Below are 12,981 nucleotides of genomic sequence, written 5' to 3' on the forward strand. Positions count from 1 at the left end.
TTGTCTGTCCCTCCCAGCTAGCAAGTGTGCCCCCTGGGCAGTTTGTGTGGTGGCTCACTTCATGTCCCCAGGTCTGAGAACTATGCCTGGCACCTAGTAGGCACTCAATAAATATTTGAGTTAATGAGTGAATGAGTGACTGTTGAATCTGGGACATGACCAAACACTGAGGTCAGACCCAAGCAATGACACACCTGTAAGGATCCTTATTAGGCAGTGTCACCACAGCCTGGGAGTTTGCCTCCCTCTGTCCCTGCATTGGCCTTTGCTATAACTCAGCAACCAAGGCTTTGGTAGGTACTATCCTCAGGAATTTAGTCTAGGAACTGTTATTACTATCCTTTCCAAATGTCCTCTCTGGCTCTCTAGGAATGGGATAGTGTACTGACTGATGAATGTGTTTATGTGGTCATCTGGGAGTTGGGGGACCTGCCTATGGGTATGGAATAGAACACAGTGTGACATACTAGGGAAAAAGTAGTCTATGCATAAAAATCAGGAGTTCTGAGTTCTAGTCCTTATTCTACCCCTAACTTGCTATAAAGTCTTGAGCAAATTGCCAGGGCAGACGGCATTTCTGGGTCTCACTTTCATCCGATGACCTCAGTGATCTCCAAGGGCCCTTCCATTTGCAGTGACAGACCCATCGCGTGTTCCTTGATTAATGCCTGCCTCCTTTACTGGTAGCTCCATGTGAACAGGGACTGTTTGCTCACTTAACTTCATAATGTGCAGTGCTCAGAGGCACTCGATACATATTTGCTGAGTAAACAAATCCCTATGAAACCAAAGAGTGATTTCAGCCTCATCAGCCTGTTTTCTACACAACCTAGTCACTGGTACGTGGAAGTGTGCTGTGAAGATCCTGGCCTGGAAAAGTCCTTCGACCCCACCAAGAAGGGCAAGGAAGCTGGTCTGCACTCCGAGGGCACACAGAAGCCACACGATTCATGGTGTGAATATTAGTGGGAGGTGTGCAAGGGAGAGCGTGGGCCGGGCACCTGCGCCATCGGCCTTGTGGTTTGGGAAAGAATGGATTTGGGGTGAGAGTCATGAATTTGAGTCATGCATGTGTTATTGTCATGCTGTAGGAACTTGTACAAGTTATTTACTTCTCTTCGCTCCAGCCTCTCTGTTTGGGAAATGAGAACAGTACTGCCCTCCCAGCACAGCTGTGAAAATTAAAGGAGCACATGAGAGTCTCGCCAGCATGTGGGTAAGAAGGCGCTCAGAAAATGGAGTCTCTCCTTATCTGGGTCTGCCGTCCCTTGACCTTCATGAGCTCTTTGAGGCATGGGGTCTTCTAACAATGCCTCCTTTCCCAAGAGCTGACCTAAGTCTGCGACCAGCTCTTGGGAGTTCCCTAGCCTATCTTGGCTGAAGGGGGCATACAGATTGGAATAAAAGTGTTTCTTAAAATATCTTCCTTTGGAAATAGATATTTTCTCCTTTTGCTTCCCATTAGCCTAGTAAGATTTTTAAAAAATAATTATTTTATTTAATTTTATTTGCTATTATTATTATTTTTTATTTGACCAGAGAGAGAGAGACAGAGAGACAGAAAGGGAAAGTGAAAAAGTAAGCCACCAGGTCTGGGATTTGAACTGTGGTTGGCCATGTGGAGTCTAATGCTCCAACAAACACGCTACCTCATAGCCCTGCCGAATGAGATCTGCTAATATCAAAAGGTACAATTCTCTAAATAAAATTTAACAATCAATCATAATTTGAATGTGCGGACACTCCCTTTCACTGAAGATGAGTTTGGACTTCGTCTGTCTCTGTTTTTGGCTACTCTGTCTCTCATGCCACCTGGCTCCCTCACCCTTTTCCTGATGGAGTGAATTATACTCCTGTCTAGCCCTGTCCCCTCTGCACTTCCCACCACACTCATCTTCTATACATGATCATCTTTGTTCTGGAAAATATATTCTGTTGCTAGGAAACAAGGCAAAGTCGCCGTGGTTGACATGGTTCTATTAGTGACTGCAATTGCAGTGGTGCCGCCACCATGCTGGACGCACGCTCAGTGCATCTGTCCCCAACTTGACAGATATTTCCAGAAAGTGGGATAGGGTAGATTCTTGGCAGGGCATTAAGGGCCTGAGCACTCAATAGAAAGTATTTATAAATCACTGTATATCAACAGCCTGCTTTAGAATCATTTTATTAGAACACATTCAAGAAAGTGACAAACGGAAAAAAAGACAGCAGCAATTCTCAGTCATGCAAATGCCCGTGTTAAGGTTCTCCATTGGATTTAAATTCAAGTACAAAGACAGTCCTTTCCTGAGCCAGGTGCAATTCCAGAGAATGACACTTTGCATCGAGAGTACGTTTCTTTTGCAAAGTTCAGAACACTGAACAAGTCACTCCTCACAATAAAATTGTGAGATACATGGAAGTGTAAACTTTTAATAAACCCTTTACCCTGCCCTCCCCCATATTACAGCTAGGGAAGTAAGCCCACCTTCAGGACCTCTTAGAAATCAGGTTTACTCTATTGAAAATAAAGCAGTGGGTCTTAAAAAAAGTTAGAAAATGAGTGTATATATGAAATGGAACCATCTCTACCTCTTGCCTTGGTGTGGGGTTTCCATGAACCTATGTGTGTTAGGGGTTGGGGCTCTCTCTGGAGTGTCTTGGAAGCTTGAGAACATTAAAAAAATTTTTATTATGAAAAATTGTGAACATATACAAAAGCGGAGAGAATGGTATAATAAATGCCCATGTATTCATCGTCTAATTTTAACAATTCTCACATGTGGCCAGTTCATTTCATTTATATCTTCTCATACTTCCCACCCCACCCCCCAACAGGATAACATGAGACAAATAGAGGCATAAAGGGTGTTCTTTGAAATCAGGACCTTGGGAGGAAACGAGATTTGAGAGGGGCTAGAAAAACATGGTGGAACCCGGGTAGGCTGAAGCAAGTAGAAAATGTGTTGGGAATTGGCTGCTCTCAGTGTCTGGGGAAGACTTGAGTTCCCTTTTGTTTTCTCTACCATCAACCATCCCTCTTCTTCCCCCTGCTTTCTCATGAAATGGGGAAAGCAAGCTAGATTAGAATGATGGGTATTTTCCAGATTGAGGTCCACTGATAACAGAAATGTTCAACCTGAAGAACAACTCCAGAAATAGGTGTATTCCTCTAATTAATCTGCCCACTCATGTTACACATCTCAAAGGCAGCAAAGGCCTGGGGGTACCTGGTGTTCAGACTGTGAGCTGAGGGAGGTTCATTGGGCCATGGGGCCTCTCACAGGTCCCTACTGCCCCACCGCTTTAGAGTTTGGAGAGAAGCTCAATAACTTCGAATTGCACTCAGTAGAGAGGCAGGGAGCCCCGAGGGGTGAGCCCATGGCCCAGGTGGGCAGATTTTGCTTGGAACATGTTACCCTCTGAGCAAAGGCTGCGCCCCACACCAGCCCTGCCAGAGCAGTCTCAAGAGAGGTGGGTGATTGGAGTCTTGGTGGGAGGTCCCAACGGTGCCACGGCTAACCCGGTGAGCTGCAGGGACAAGTCCCAGGCTGCGCGCTAAACGTAAGTGGAGAAAGGATCTCCAGGTCCCAGGTGCCACCGAGGAACAAGGTTGCCATCCTGTTAAGAAAAGGGCTGGGCTCTGTGATTTGCATATGACTTTGTAAAAATCTGCATGAGATCCCATAGCCCTTTATAGAAAACATTAAACCATCAGTGCAGCCTACTGTATTTCTAGTAACCCAATGCCCAGAGTGCAACTTGGCGCACACACAATCATTTCTGGAAGAGGATCTGGAGAAAGCAGAGTGTTACACACGACGTTCCTTCATCTGAAGGTTCAGAGAAGCCAATCAGGTCTAGGATCCAGATGAGGATCACTAACTGGCTACTTTTGCTAACTTTGTCAAAACTCAAGTTCATATACTTTCACCCCATTAGCCCTCTCTAGACTGATCCTGCAGTAGCTTCCCAGTATTCCAGACACAGAAGTAGGAATAGAGCCAGGAATAATATAAATAGGGATGTATTAAATAGGAGGCCCTAGTGACAGTGATTATTAGTGTTTCTTACATATCCCTTCTGTTTTGCTTTCTCCTTTAAACTCTTATGGGGTTCCTATGTCCTACCAATGAATCTTGCGATAACATTTAACTGGGGGAAAGAAACTGAGAACCCATTTACGTAGTAGATCTTTGGCAGTAATGGACTTAAAATTAATGATTTGAAGTATTTCCAGGGTCCATGACATACGGGTAACCTGTAATTTTTCCAAGGTATGCATGGGTGCAGGACTGGCTAAGGGAGTGGACTGCTGAGTGGGGGAGTTGGGGAGTAGGGGAGTGGGCAGGGGAGACATGCTACAGCCCCAGCTAACATATTTCAGCGTGGCTTACACCATCTGTACTGGGCCATCTGAGAAAATGAAATCATCCCTTCTTTAAGAAAAAATAGCTACTCAAAGAAAGTCAACTTCTAGGGCCATTGGAGAAATAACTATTCTAAACAGCAATGGTTCTTAGCCAAGAGAAAAGTTCAGGATAAATTAAAAGAACATAATTTCACATTGGACTGTGCTCAGCTTCATGATGCTCAAGCCTCCATCATACTTGCCATGTAGAGATGAGAAAAGCAGTCTCAAATGTGCTTAATAAGAACCCCAGCTGGGCAGAAACTATTCATTAAGTGAGAAAACACTTCAGCATGAAGTTGAAATGATAGTTACTCTGAGCTTCAAGGAAGTTAAGACACACTAGGATTCAGAGGGGATGAGATTCTGAAGAAAGGCAGGGGCTGTGCACCTGTGGCTGGAAGTCACTCATGGCAAAGGTACTGGTGTGCTCACAGAGCTCACCTGCACCAGGACAAGAGTGGTTCAAGAGTTTGCAATCACATTTTTTGGGGAATAATGTTACATATTATGATTAGCTAATATGTATTGAGTATTTACCATGTCCCAGGCAAAATTCTAAGTGTTCTACATGCATCATTTCAGGAACTCTGGGGTGGTAATACCGTTGCCTGCGTTTTGCAGACTGAGGCCTAGAGAGGTCCTGCCCAGGATCAGACAACTGGCAATAGGGAGTGAGATCTGAACCAAGCTTTGACTCCAAAGTTGTCCTTAACTGCTGAGAATGTTGCCTTTTCTAAAAAGAATCCATCTTCTAAGTGATATTTGTACATTTATATGTTGGTTGATTCCAAAGATCTTAAAAGGCATCCCTCACATAACAACCTATCTTTTCCCTGGGACCTGACTTAAAGCGGATTGGGTCACTTCATTATATATGGAAATGTTGGAAAAGCCATAATACATTTTTGCATAGAAAAAATACATCATGACTTTTCCAACAATCCAATATATTCATTGGACATTACAAAACACTCCTTATTCTCATTTAAACCTCAAGTTGTGATGGTCTCTGTGCACCCATAAATCTGGCTGGTGGTAGTTGGATGTGTGAGACACAGAAAATGAGCCTGTGTAGGCGTACCAAACACTTGTTCCCTAAAAATCTAAGAAAATACATACACATTAATGCAGGAAGCCATGATTTATATAGCCCAGTTGGTACCCTTAAAAAGTAGTTAACACCATGCATACCACTTAACTTTAAAAATGATGGCCACGGGACCAGCAGATGGTGTAATGATTATGTTGCTGGACTCCCACGTAGATGATCATGGTTTAAATCCCAGACCCTGAGGCTTAAAACTCACACTGGGCATGTGTATGTGCGTGCCCAAAACTCCGAGAGGAGAAAAGAGAAGAGGTTGCAGTGTGACCATCCCCCATGGGGGAGGGTGATTTCTGGCTTTCTGTTTCTCTCTGTCTCTCTGGTGAGTGCATGCACCCTATAGCAAAAATCTCTCTTTTTAAAAAAATGATGGCCATTCATGACTTTGTTGAGATGATTTTTTAAAAATCTGGCCTAGGGCAAGAAGTAGTAGAAAAAGTGTAAGTGTGAAAAAGAGACCGCTCAAATTCTTTTGAAATGCTAATGTTCTCTTTTCTCTATAGAAAAGTTCTCAGTTTAGAATTTACACTATATTCCATACCTAATACCTTACGCCTTTGGCCTTCACTCCATAGGCCAGGGTAGCCCTGTAATCAGCTTTCTGAAATATTACCATGGTAACTCTAAGGGCCACCTGCCTTGGGATTACTAATGCGGAGGTCTTTTCTATGTCCCAGCCATCTGTGGAAAAACCTGAGTTTTGCAGCATTTCTATCGCAGTTTCCCATCTTCCAGCACACACTGTCAGAAGCATTTGTCTTTGGTATTTCCCACTAGGAGCAAGAATCAGCCAGACTTTTTCTATAGGGCAGTGGTTTCCTTAACCAGACTCCTACCCCCCGACCAGCATTCTTATTTCTAGGAGGGTCATGTTGAGATTTCTCCCTATTCGGGCCTAGACCCTTCAATGCACATGCTGCTTGTTTAATACATACAGGCCCCGTTCTAATGCTAGACTCTCGTGAGAGCTTCGTGAGCTACAGAGATGTTCTGCACTCATTGGACACCCAGTGATATAAAAGCAATATGAAATGGGGAATATACTTATTATGCATATTCTCTGTTGTTCCTCAAAGAATTTAAGGTAGCATTTCTAAACATATCTTTAGTTGACTGTATTTTTGCAAGGTTTCTGTCTGAAGGATTAGGAAACTACTGAGGCAGGAATATGCCTGATTGCTGTTTCCCAGGCTAAGACTTCATAAACAGCTTCCTCTAAGTTCCCGACTCATGCCATGCTCTGCCAGGCACAGAGACAGTGGGCGACTGACACAGACAGTACACAGAACATGGAATGTTCTTGGTTTTTAACTCAGGCATATCCATTCAGTTGATTGGGAAGGGGGAAATGACAGAATTTATGCTGTTTAGAGCAAAATGTTGCGTTTGTGTTTTTGCCTGAATCGTCCAATTGTTTAATGTACTTGGCCAGTGGAAGGCAGTGTGCGCAGTGGATATCAGGAAGGCCCAGCCTCAAATCTCAGTTCTGCCATTTTCTAGTTGTGCGACCCTGGATGTTACTTAACCTTCCTAAGTGACATTTTCCTCATGGACAAAATGAGGATAATGATACTTACCTGGAAGAACTGTGTAAGGATAAAATGAGGGATTTTACGTAAGATTTTATATAAGATGCCAGGCTCACATTAGGAGTTAGTCAGAAGTTGTTATCAGCTACTTTTGCTCTGCATCGGCTTTCTTACAGATAGGCTCTGAGCTGTTCTCTTCCTGCCCAATCACAGCTGTGACTTCCTAGAAAAGGCTCTCTCCCCATTAGACGGGGTAGGCGATTTGTCCTTGGTGGGAACTTCACGTACTCTGCCTGTGTTCCTCCCTTATATGCAGCAAACTCTGCAAATACCTTATGAACCAGTTTTAAAAAGCTATTCTCGACCTCAGGTTTCAAGCCAGAGCCCAGACTAGAAATTTTCCTTGATGTAGCCCTCAGAATTGTAATCTGAGATACACACTGTAAAAAAATATTCAATACTGCACAGAGAGAAGACATAAACACCATGAAACATGTTTTCAGGTCAGTTCTTTTCAAAGTATGACTTTTTTTTCTTTTTTTTTTTCTTTTTTTTTTCTACTTATCCTGCTCTGCCTGAAGGGGTTCCTTTTGGACTGAGAGGCTCGTGTCTGCAGCTCCTGCCATCCCCAGGGCTTCGTCCTGAATGCTATGAAGAGGTTACTGAAAAGGATGACGAACGGGAAGACCTCGGAGGGGGTATGGAGTTATTTCCCTGTTACTCTGACTCCTGAGCAACAGCCCAGGGGCTCTGCACCTCCAGAACACCAGCCTGGCTCAAAGAAATTAGCATGGCCTGCAATATTCTTTCCATTCTCCCTCGTTCAGAACCCTCTGGGAGAACTCTGAACCATGAGACAGGATTCCTTAAATGCATATTTTTAAAAAATGTAGTCTTGATTTGTTTTAAGTTCAGAAAAGTTAGAACTAGCCTCTTTACCAGAAAACTTTCTCCCAATCCTTAGACTGTGGGAGAGAGAGGAAGAGAAACAAGGGGCAGACCTGTCTTGATCTGACACGAGCTGCCTCCTATTTGAAGCCTTGCCACTAAAGCAGGGATAGCAATTTCCTTAATGGTGCTCCCTGCACCCTCCTGACCTGGGTTCTGGTGTCCTCATACTGAATCCCTCTGGAAGCACAAACTTGAAATATCTGCACATCTTTTCACGATCTTGAAAGTCGTTCAAGCTTTCCCCACCTTTTCCGTATGTCTGCACAGTTCGGTTTGGGGAAAAAACCTGAAGAACTTATCATCCTCCACTCCCTGGCTTTTCCTTCTCTTTTCTTGTGTAGACCAAGGTTCCTGACCTTCACAAGCAAACAAAGTTGCCAGCTCCCCAGCTCACCACCTTGCCCCATGCTGCAAGTCAGCCCACATTCGCTCTCTGGTCACTTTCTTGAATCTTGACATACTGAGAAGCGGGTCACTGTTTCCTTCTAGGTACCTGCTCGACCCCTTCCCCTTGGTCATGTGGGGGGTGGACCTCATCTACTACCTAACAACCTTGTTCTTTCTCATCCTTTTAAAAAATAATAGCTACTAGGATTGTCAATAAAAGTAATGTCTTATTTTAGAAAATTGGAAAAAGACATTATCTAGAAATAACCATCAGTTACTTTTTGGTATATTTCCTTCATATATACATACATATGTGCACCTACATACACACATACATGTGTATATATAAGCACAAACACACACACACACACACACACACACATATATATATATATTCTCCTTTTATATGTATAGCAAAATTAATCTTTTTTTATATTGAGAAAAAAAAAAGAGGAAGCTTTCCAACTAAGTGGGAAGGAAGGAATTCCAGGCTACAGCTCAGGGAAGCCCTCCACCTGTGTCAGCCACAGGCATGATCTTTTGGAGCAAGGACTTGTTAGTTTATGCTGTCATGGGCCTGATGGCCAGAGAAAATGTTCATGATATCCTTGCCCTCCCCAAACCATGTGGATAAATACTTCTTAGAAAGGATATGGGAAACACATCCAGAGACATGTACAAATTCATAACTATAAACAAACGAAAAATGTACACATAAAACATAAAATTAAAAATTACTTTTGAGCACTTTCTGTAAAAGCCCACCTCTATTGCAGAGTGCTACTGATAACATAGGCATCAAACATGAGCCTTCTCCTCTTAGATCTTATGATTTAGTTGGAGACACAAAAACTAACCCATGGGAAACAATAGCGAACTAGAAAAAGATATTGCCTCACAAAATAAAAAGGGATGAGACTCCCGTAATCATTCTGATGAAGAAGGTTTGTTCCAACAACATTCTCCCTGAGGTTAGAAATACATGAAGACAGAGAAATAATTTTGGAGACACAGGGATGCAGTAGAGGTTAGCAGACAAATGAGATTATGAGGTGACAGATCATTATCTTTTGATCATAATCACACATATTCTGGAAAACATATGTCACAGGAGAGATGTGCAGACCGTGCAGAACCCAGGGAGGGGCAGGGCTGGAGGGACGAGGTCTGCTATTAAGAGGGTCTCAGATGCTAGAAAATGCTACTGTGGCTTGGGAGACAAACTTCTTCTCTTGAAACTCTCAGGGACAGACTGCATGTCATATAAAAACATAATGCCACACTGAGGAACAGGCAAACACTAGAGTGCTCCAATGGAGAGTTGCTTGAGGTAGAGGATTGAGAATGAAGGAGAGCCAGGATAGCTTAAAGGTAAAGTGGTGAACAGGCTCTTAGAAAAGGAATAAAAGGACAGTTTTATGTTCTGTTGGTTAGGGGAGCAGGATCCCACAGGGCCAACTGTGTGGTTCGAATCCCAGCTCCAGAGGTTTGAAAAATCCTGCAGGGTATATGTGCATGCTCCAAATACCAGCAGAATGGAGAAATAGAGAAGAGGGGATTATGGCATGACTGTGCCCATTGGGGGTGCTTTCTCTATCTCCTCTGTTTTTCTGTCTCTGGTGAGCATATATGACCACTAGCAAAAACAAGCCAACAAACAAGCACGCACTCCCCCCCACCAAAAAAAAAAAAAAAAAAAGGAGGAAAAGGGCAGATTGAGGAGATGGTGTATGGTGAGTTTAGTTCAGTTCTGTTGAGTGGAGTGCAGTGAGGCATCCCAGTGCAGTTACAGCTTATGTTGGCAGTATGCTACTGGATCCCAGGGTGAAAGACAAGGGCTAGGAACAGAGATTGTTCAACTCACTGTTAAAAGGGCATCTTTAAGCTAAGTAATGTGGCAAATTAAAAATAAAACATATGTATGTCCTAAATATTAAAAACCAATATTGGATTTATTGGGGGGAGGTGTTAGGCAGTATTAGTGTATCAGCAGGTGTGGGGGTAGATTAATGTGGAGAAGTGTTTCCAGAAATAAAGGAGGTGCATGTCAGGCAGGCAGTGAAGTCTAGGCCAGATATGATCAGGCAGTCAGTGGGCATTATAGGAGACAGAAGCAGCAGAAGGAAAGCATGGCAGGGGTGGAGGTGTTTGATGATCACCATTTACTACATGCCAAATGATGTAGCTGATAGTAAAGATATAAGCATCATGAAGACCAAGACATGGTCATCAAGGAAGTCACAAAGTAACGTGGGAGGAAGACACATCACTGGCCAATTAACTGGTAAGTGCAGTTAGGCTGATATGTATAAATAATCAATATTTAACTATTTTAGATCCATGAAAACAGTTTCATGTAATTCAGTCACACATAGGTGCATTACAGAAAAAGAGTCTCTAAAGAACCATCTATAGGGGACCAGCAGTTAGTGTAATGGCTATGTCGCTGGACTCCCACGTATACTGTGGTTGGAGTCCCAGACCCGGTGGCTTGAACTCATGCCAGGCATATGTGTGCGTGTTCAAGATCCGGAGAGAAGAACAGAGGAGAAGGGATTGTAGCGTGGCCATCCCCCCGGCGTGTGATTTGCTTTCTGTCTCTCTGTCTCTCTCTGTCTCTCTGTCTTTCTGGCAAGAGCATGCGCCCTATAGCAAAAACCTCTCTGCCCCCCCCCCAAAAAAAAGGAACTACCTATGGGAGGGAAGACAACACAAATGTTTTTGGAGATGGACCTGTTCTTTGTCTTAAGTCAATTGCTCCTGAAGGCTTTGAACAAGATATTAAGAAAATTTGGGGAGGGGACAATCAGAAGGTCAAGACAGGCTGCAATCTTAAAGAAAAAGAGCAAAAATGGTAGACTATGGCATAGGGGAGAGAAAAAGAATTCCAGACAGAAGAAAGAGCCTATGCAAAGGTCCTGGGATGGGAAGAAACTCGACACATCCAGAGAAAGGCCAGGGAAGTTGTAAAGCAGGGAAGAAGAGAAAGAGTAGCTTCAGGGAGGCCAGAGAAGCAGGTAAGATCCAGATGGCCCACTCCTCACAGGTCATGTTAAGGACTTGCTATTCATCCCAGGAGTTAAGGGGAGCCTTAAAGGCACAGAGTGATGTGAGAGCCTGCATTCAATATCACATTGGCTGGGCCGGCAGTTGGCTTGGTGGTTAAAGGTGCTAGACTCCCACATGGCCAGACCTGGTGGCTCCTTTCTCACTCCACCTGCCCCATCTCTCTCTGGTCAAATTGGAAAATAATAATAAATAAAGTTAAAATAAAGTAGTTCTTTAAAAAAATAAAAAGATCATATTAGCTGCATAGTGAAGAAGAGATTGAAGAGAGGTGAGAATGAATGCTTAGAGACCAGTTAGGAGGCTTACTTCATTGACTGTGAGCTAAGACGGTGGTTAGACTTGGGTGGATTACACAGATGCTTACTAAATACCAAAGTGGTGTGGTATTATTGGGTTGCTGGAAAAGTCATGACGTATTTTTACATAGAAAAATACGTCATGACTTTTCTGACAACCTAATAGTTTTTGGCATCAGTAACTAGGATTGAGAAAAGCTGAGTTTCAGTTTTACAAATCACTCCACTACTGTAAACCACAGTCAACATATGTCTCAGTTCCCTGGAGCCCTTGGACAATGTGCCTGTCAAGATAATCAAGTTTTCTGTATAACTAACAGAGAGCTCCAACATTTTTTTTTTCTCACCATTTAACCCACTTAACCTTTTTTTTTTTTTTTTAAGAGGTTTTCGGTATAGGGCGCATGCCTCACCAGAAAGACAGAGAGAGACAGAGAGACAGAAAGCAAGAAATCACCCCCCAGGGCAATGGCTACGCCACAGTCCTTCTCCTCCATTCTCCTCTTGGGATTTTGGGCATGCATGCACACGCACCTGGCATGAGTTTAAGCCACCGGGGTCAAGGACTCCAATCGAGGTCGACTTCATGGGAGTCCAGTGACATTAGCCATTATGCCAACTGCTGGTCCCCCCACTTAACCATTTAAAAAAAATAATTTGTGGTAGGATCTATGTGCTTACATGAACATGCACACGAGAGAGAGAGAGAGTGAGCAAGAGAGAGAATACACGAGTGAGCACCCCCCTGTGGGATGGGCATGACACAATCTCTTCTCCTTCATTCACCTTTTGGTATCTTGGGCAAGCAAGTACACATGCCCAGCGTGTTTTTCAAGCTGCCATTCTGGGACTCAAACCATGCAACTGACCATGTGAAATCCAGCTACCCCAACAACCACCCAACCTTTAGCTGGCCCCACTATTTAATCCATTTTTATAAGTATCTTTATATCCCTGACTTTTTAAGCAGACTATACTGAACATAATTTCCTCTTCTGCTGCCCATTACAAATATCAACATCAGTAACAACTAATACAAAGAATGTTCTCAAAGCAGGCTCAGTCTGTAGCACTCTTGGTGCATTCAGTAAGCAGAACTAGATTGTTGGAGTTTTCATTGTTTCGTCAGCTTTTGCTTTCAGAGCTTTTTTGCATCTTCCCTTGTGGCCAGTAGCTCAAACTCTGTGGTTATGTCTACAAACAAGTAACTTTCTCCTCTTCTGATTCATTTTTGGACTGAGTAACCAG

The 12,981-nt window shown here is 43.3% G+C and overlaps 1 protein-coding gene and 1 long non-coding RNA gene across 5 annotated transcripts in view; one reads left to right on the forward strand and one right to left on the reverse strand.

Moving 5' to 3' along the window:
* LOC102472872 (uncharacterized) overlaps window positions 1-8,396 on the forward strand; it is a 14,625-nt gene extending 6,229 nt beyond the window's left edge. For 3 of the 4 annotated variants that reach the window (XR_335417.1, XR_335418.1, XR_335419.1), the window contains exons 2-4: window positions 834-953; window positions 1,128-1,216; window positions 7,612-8,309. This is a non-coding gene — a long non-coding RNA (uncharacterized LOC102472872). The other variant, XR_001370797.1, reaches the window with a different exon arrangement.
* The window catches only part of KALRN (kalirin RhoGEF kinase), a 681,131-nt gene that overhangs the window by 216,863 nt on the left and 451,287 nt on the right, over window positions 1-12,981 (reverse strand).

This window comes from Tupaia chinensis, unplaced genomic scaffold (genome assembly GCF_000334495.1).
Source record: "Tupaia chinensis unplaced genomic scaffold, TupChi_1.0 Scaffold000415_1, whole genome shotgun sequence".
Taxonomy (NCBI): Eukaryota; Metazoa; Chordata; class Mammalia; order Scandentia; family Tupaiidae; genus Tupaia; species Tupaia belangeri.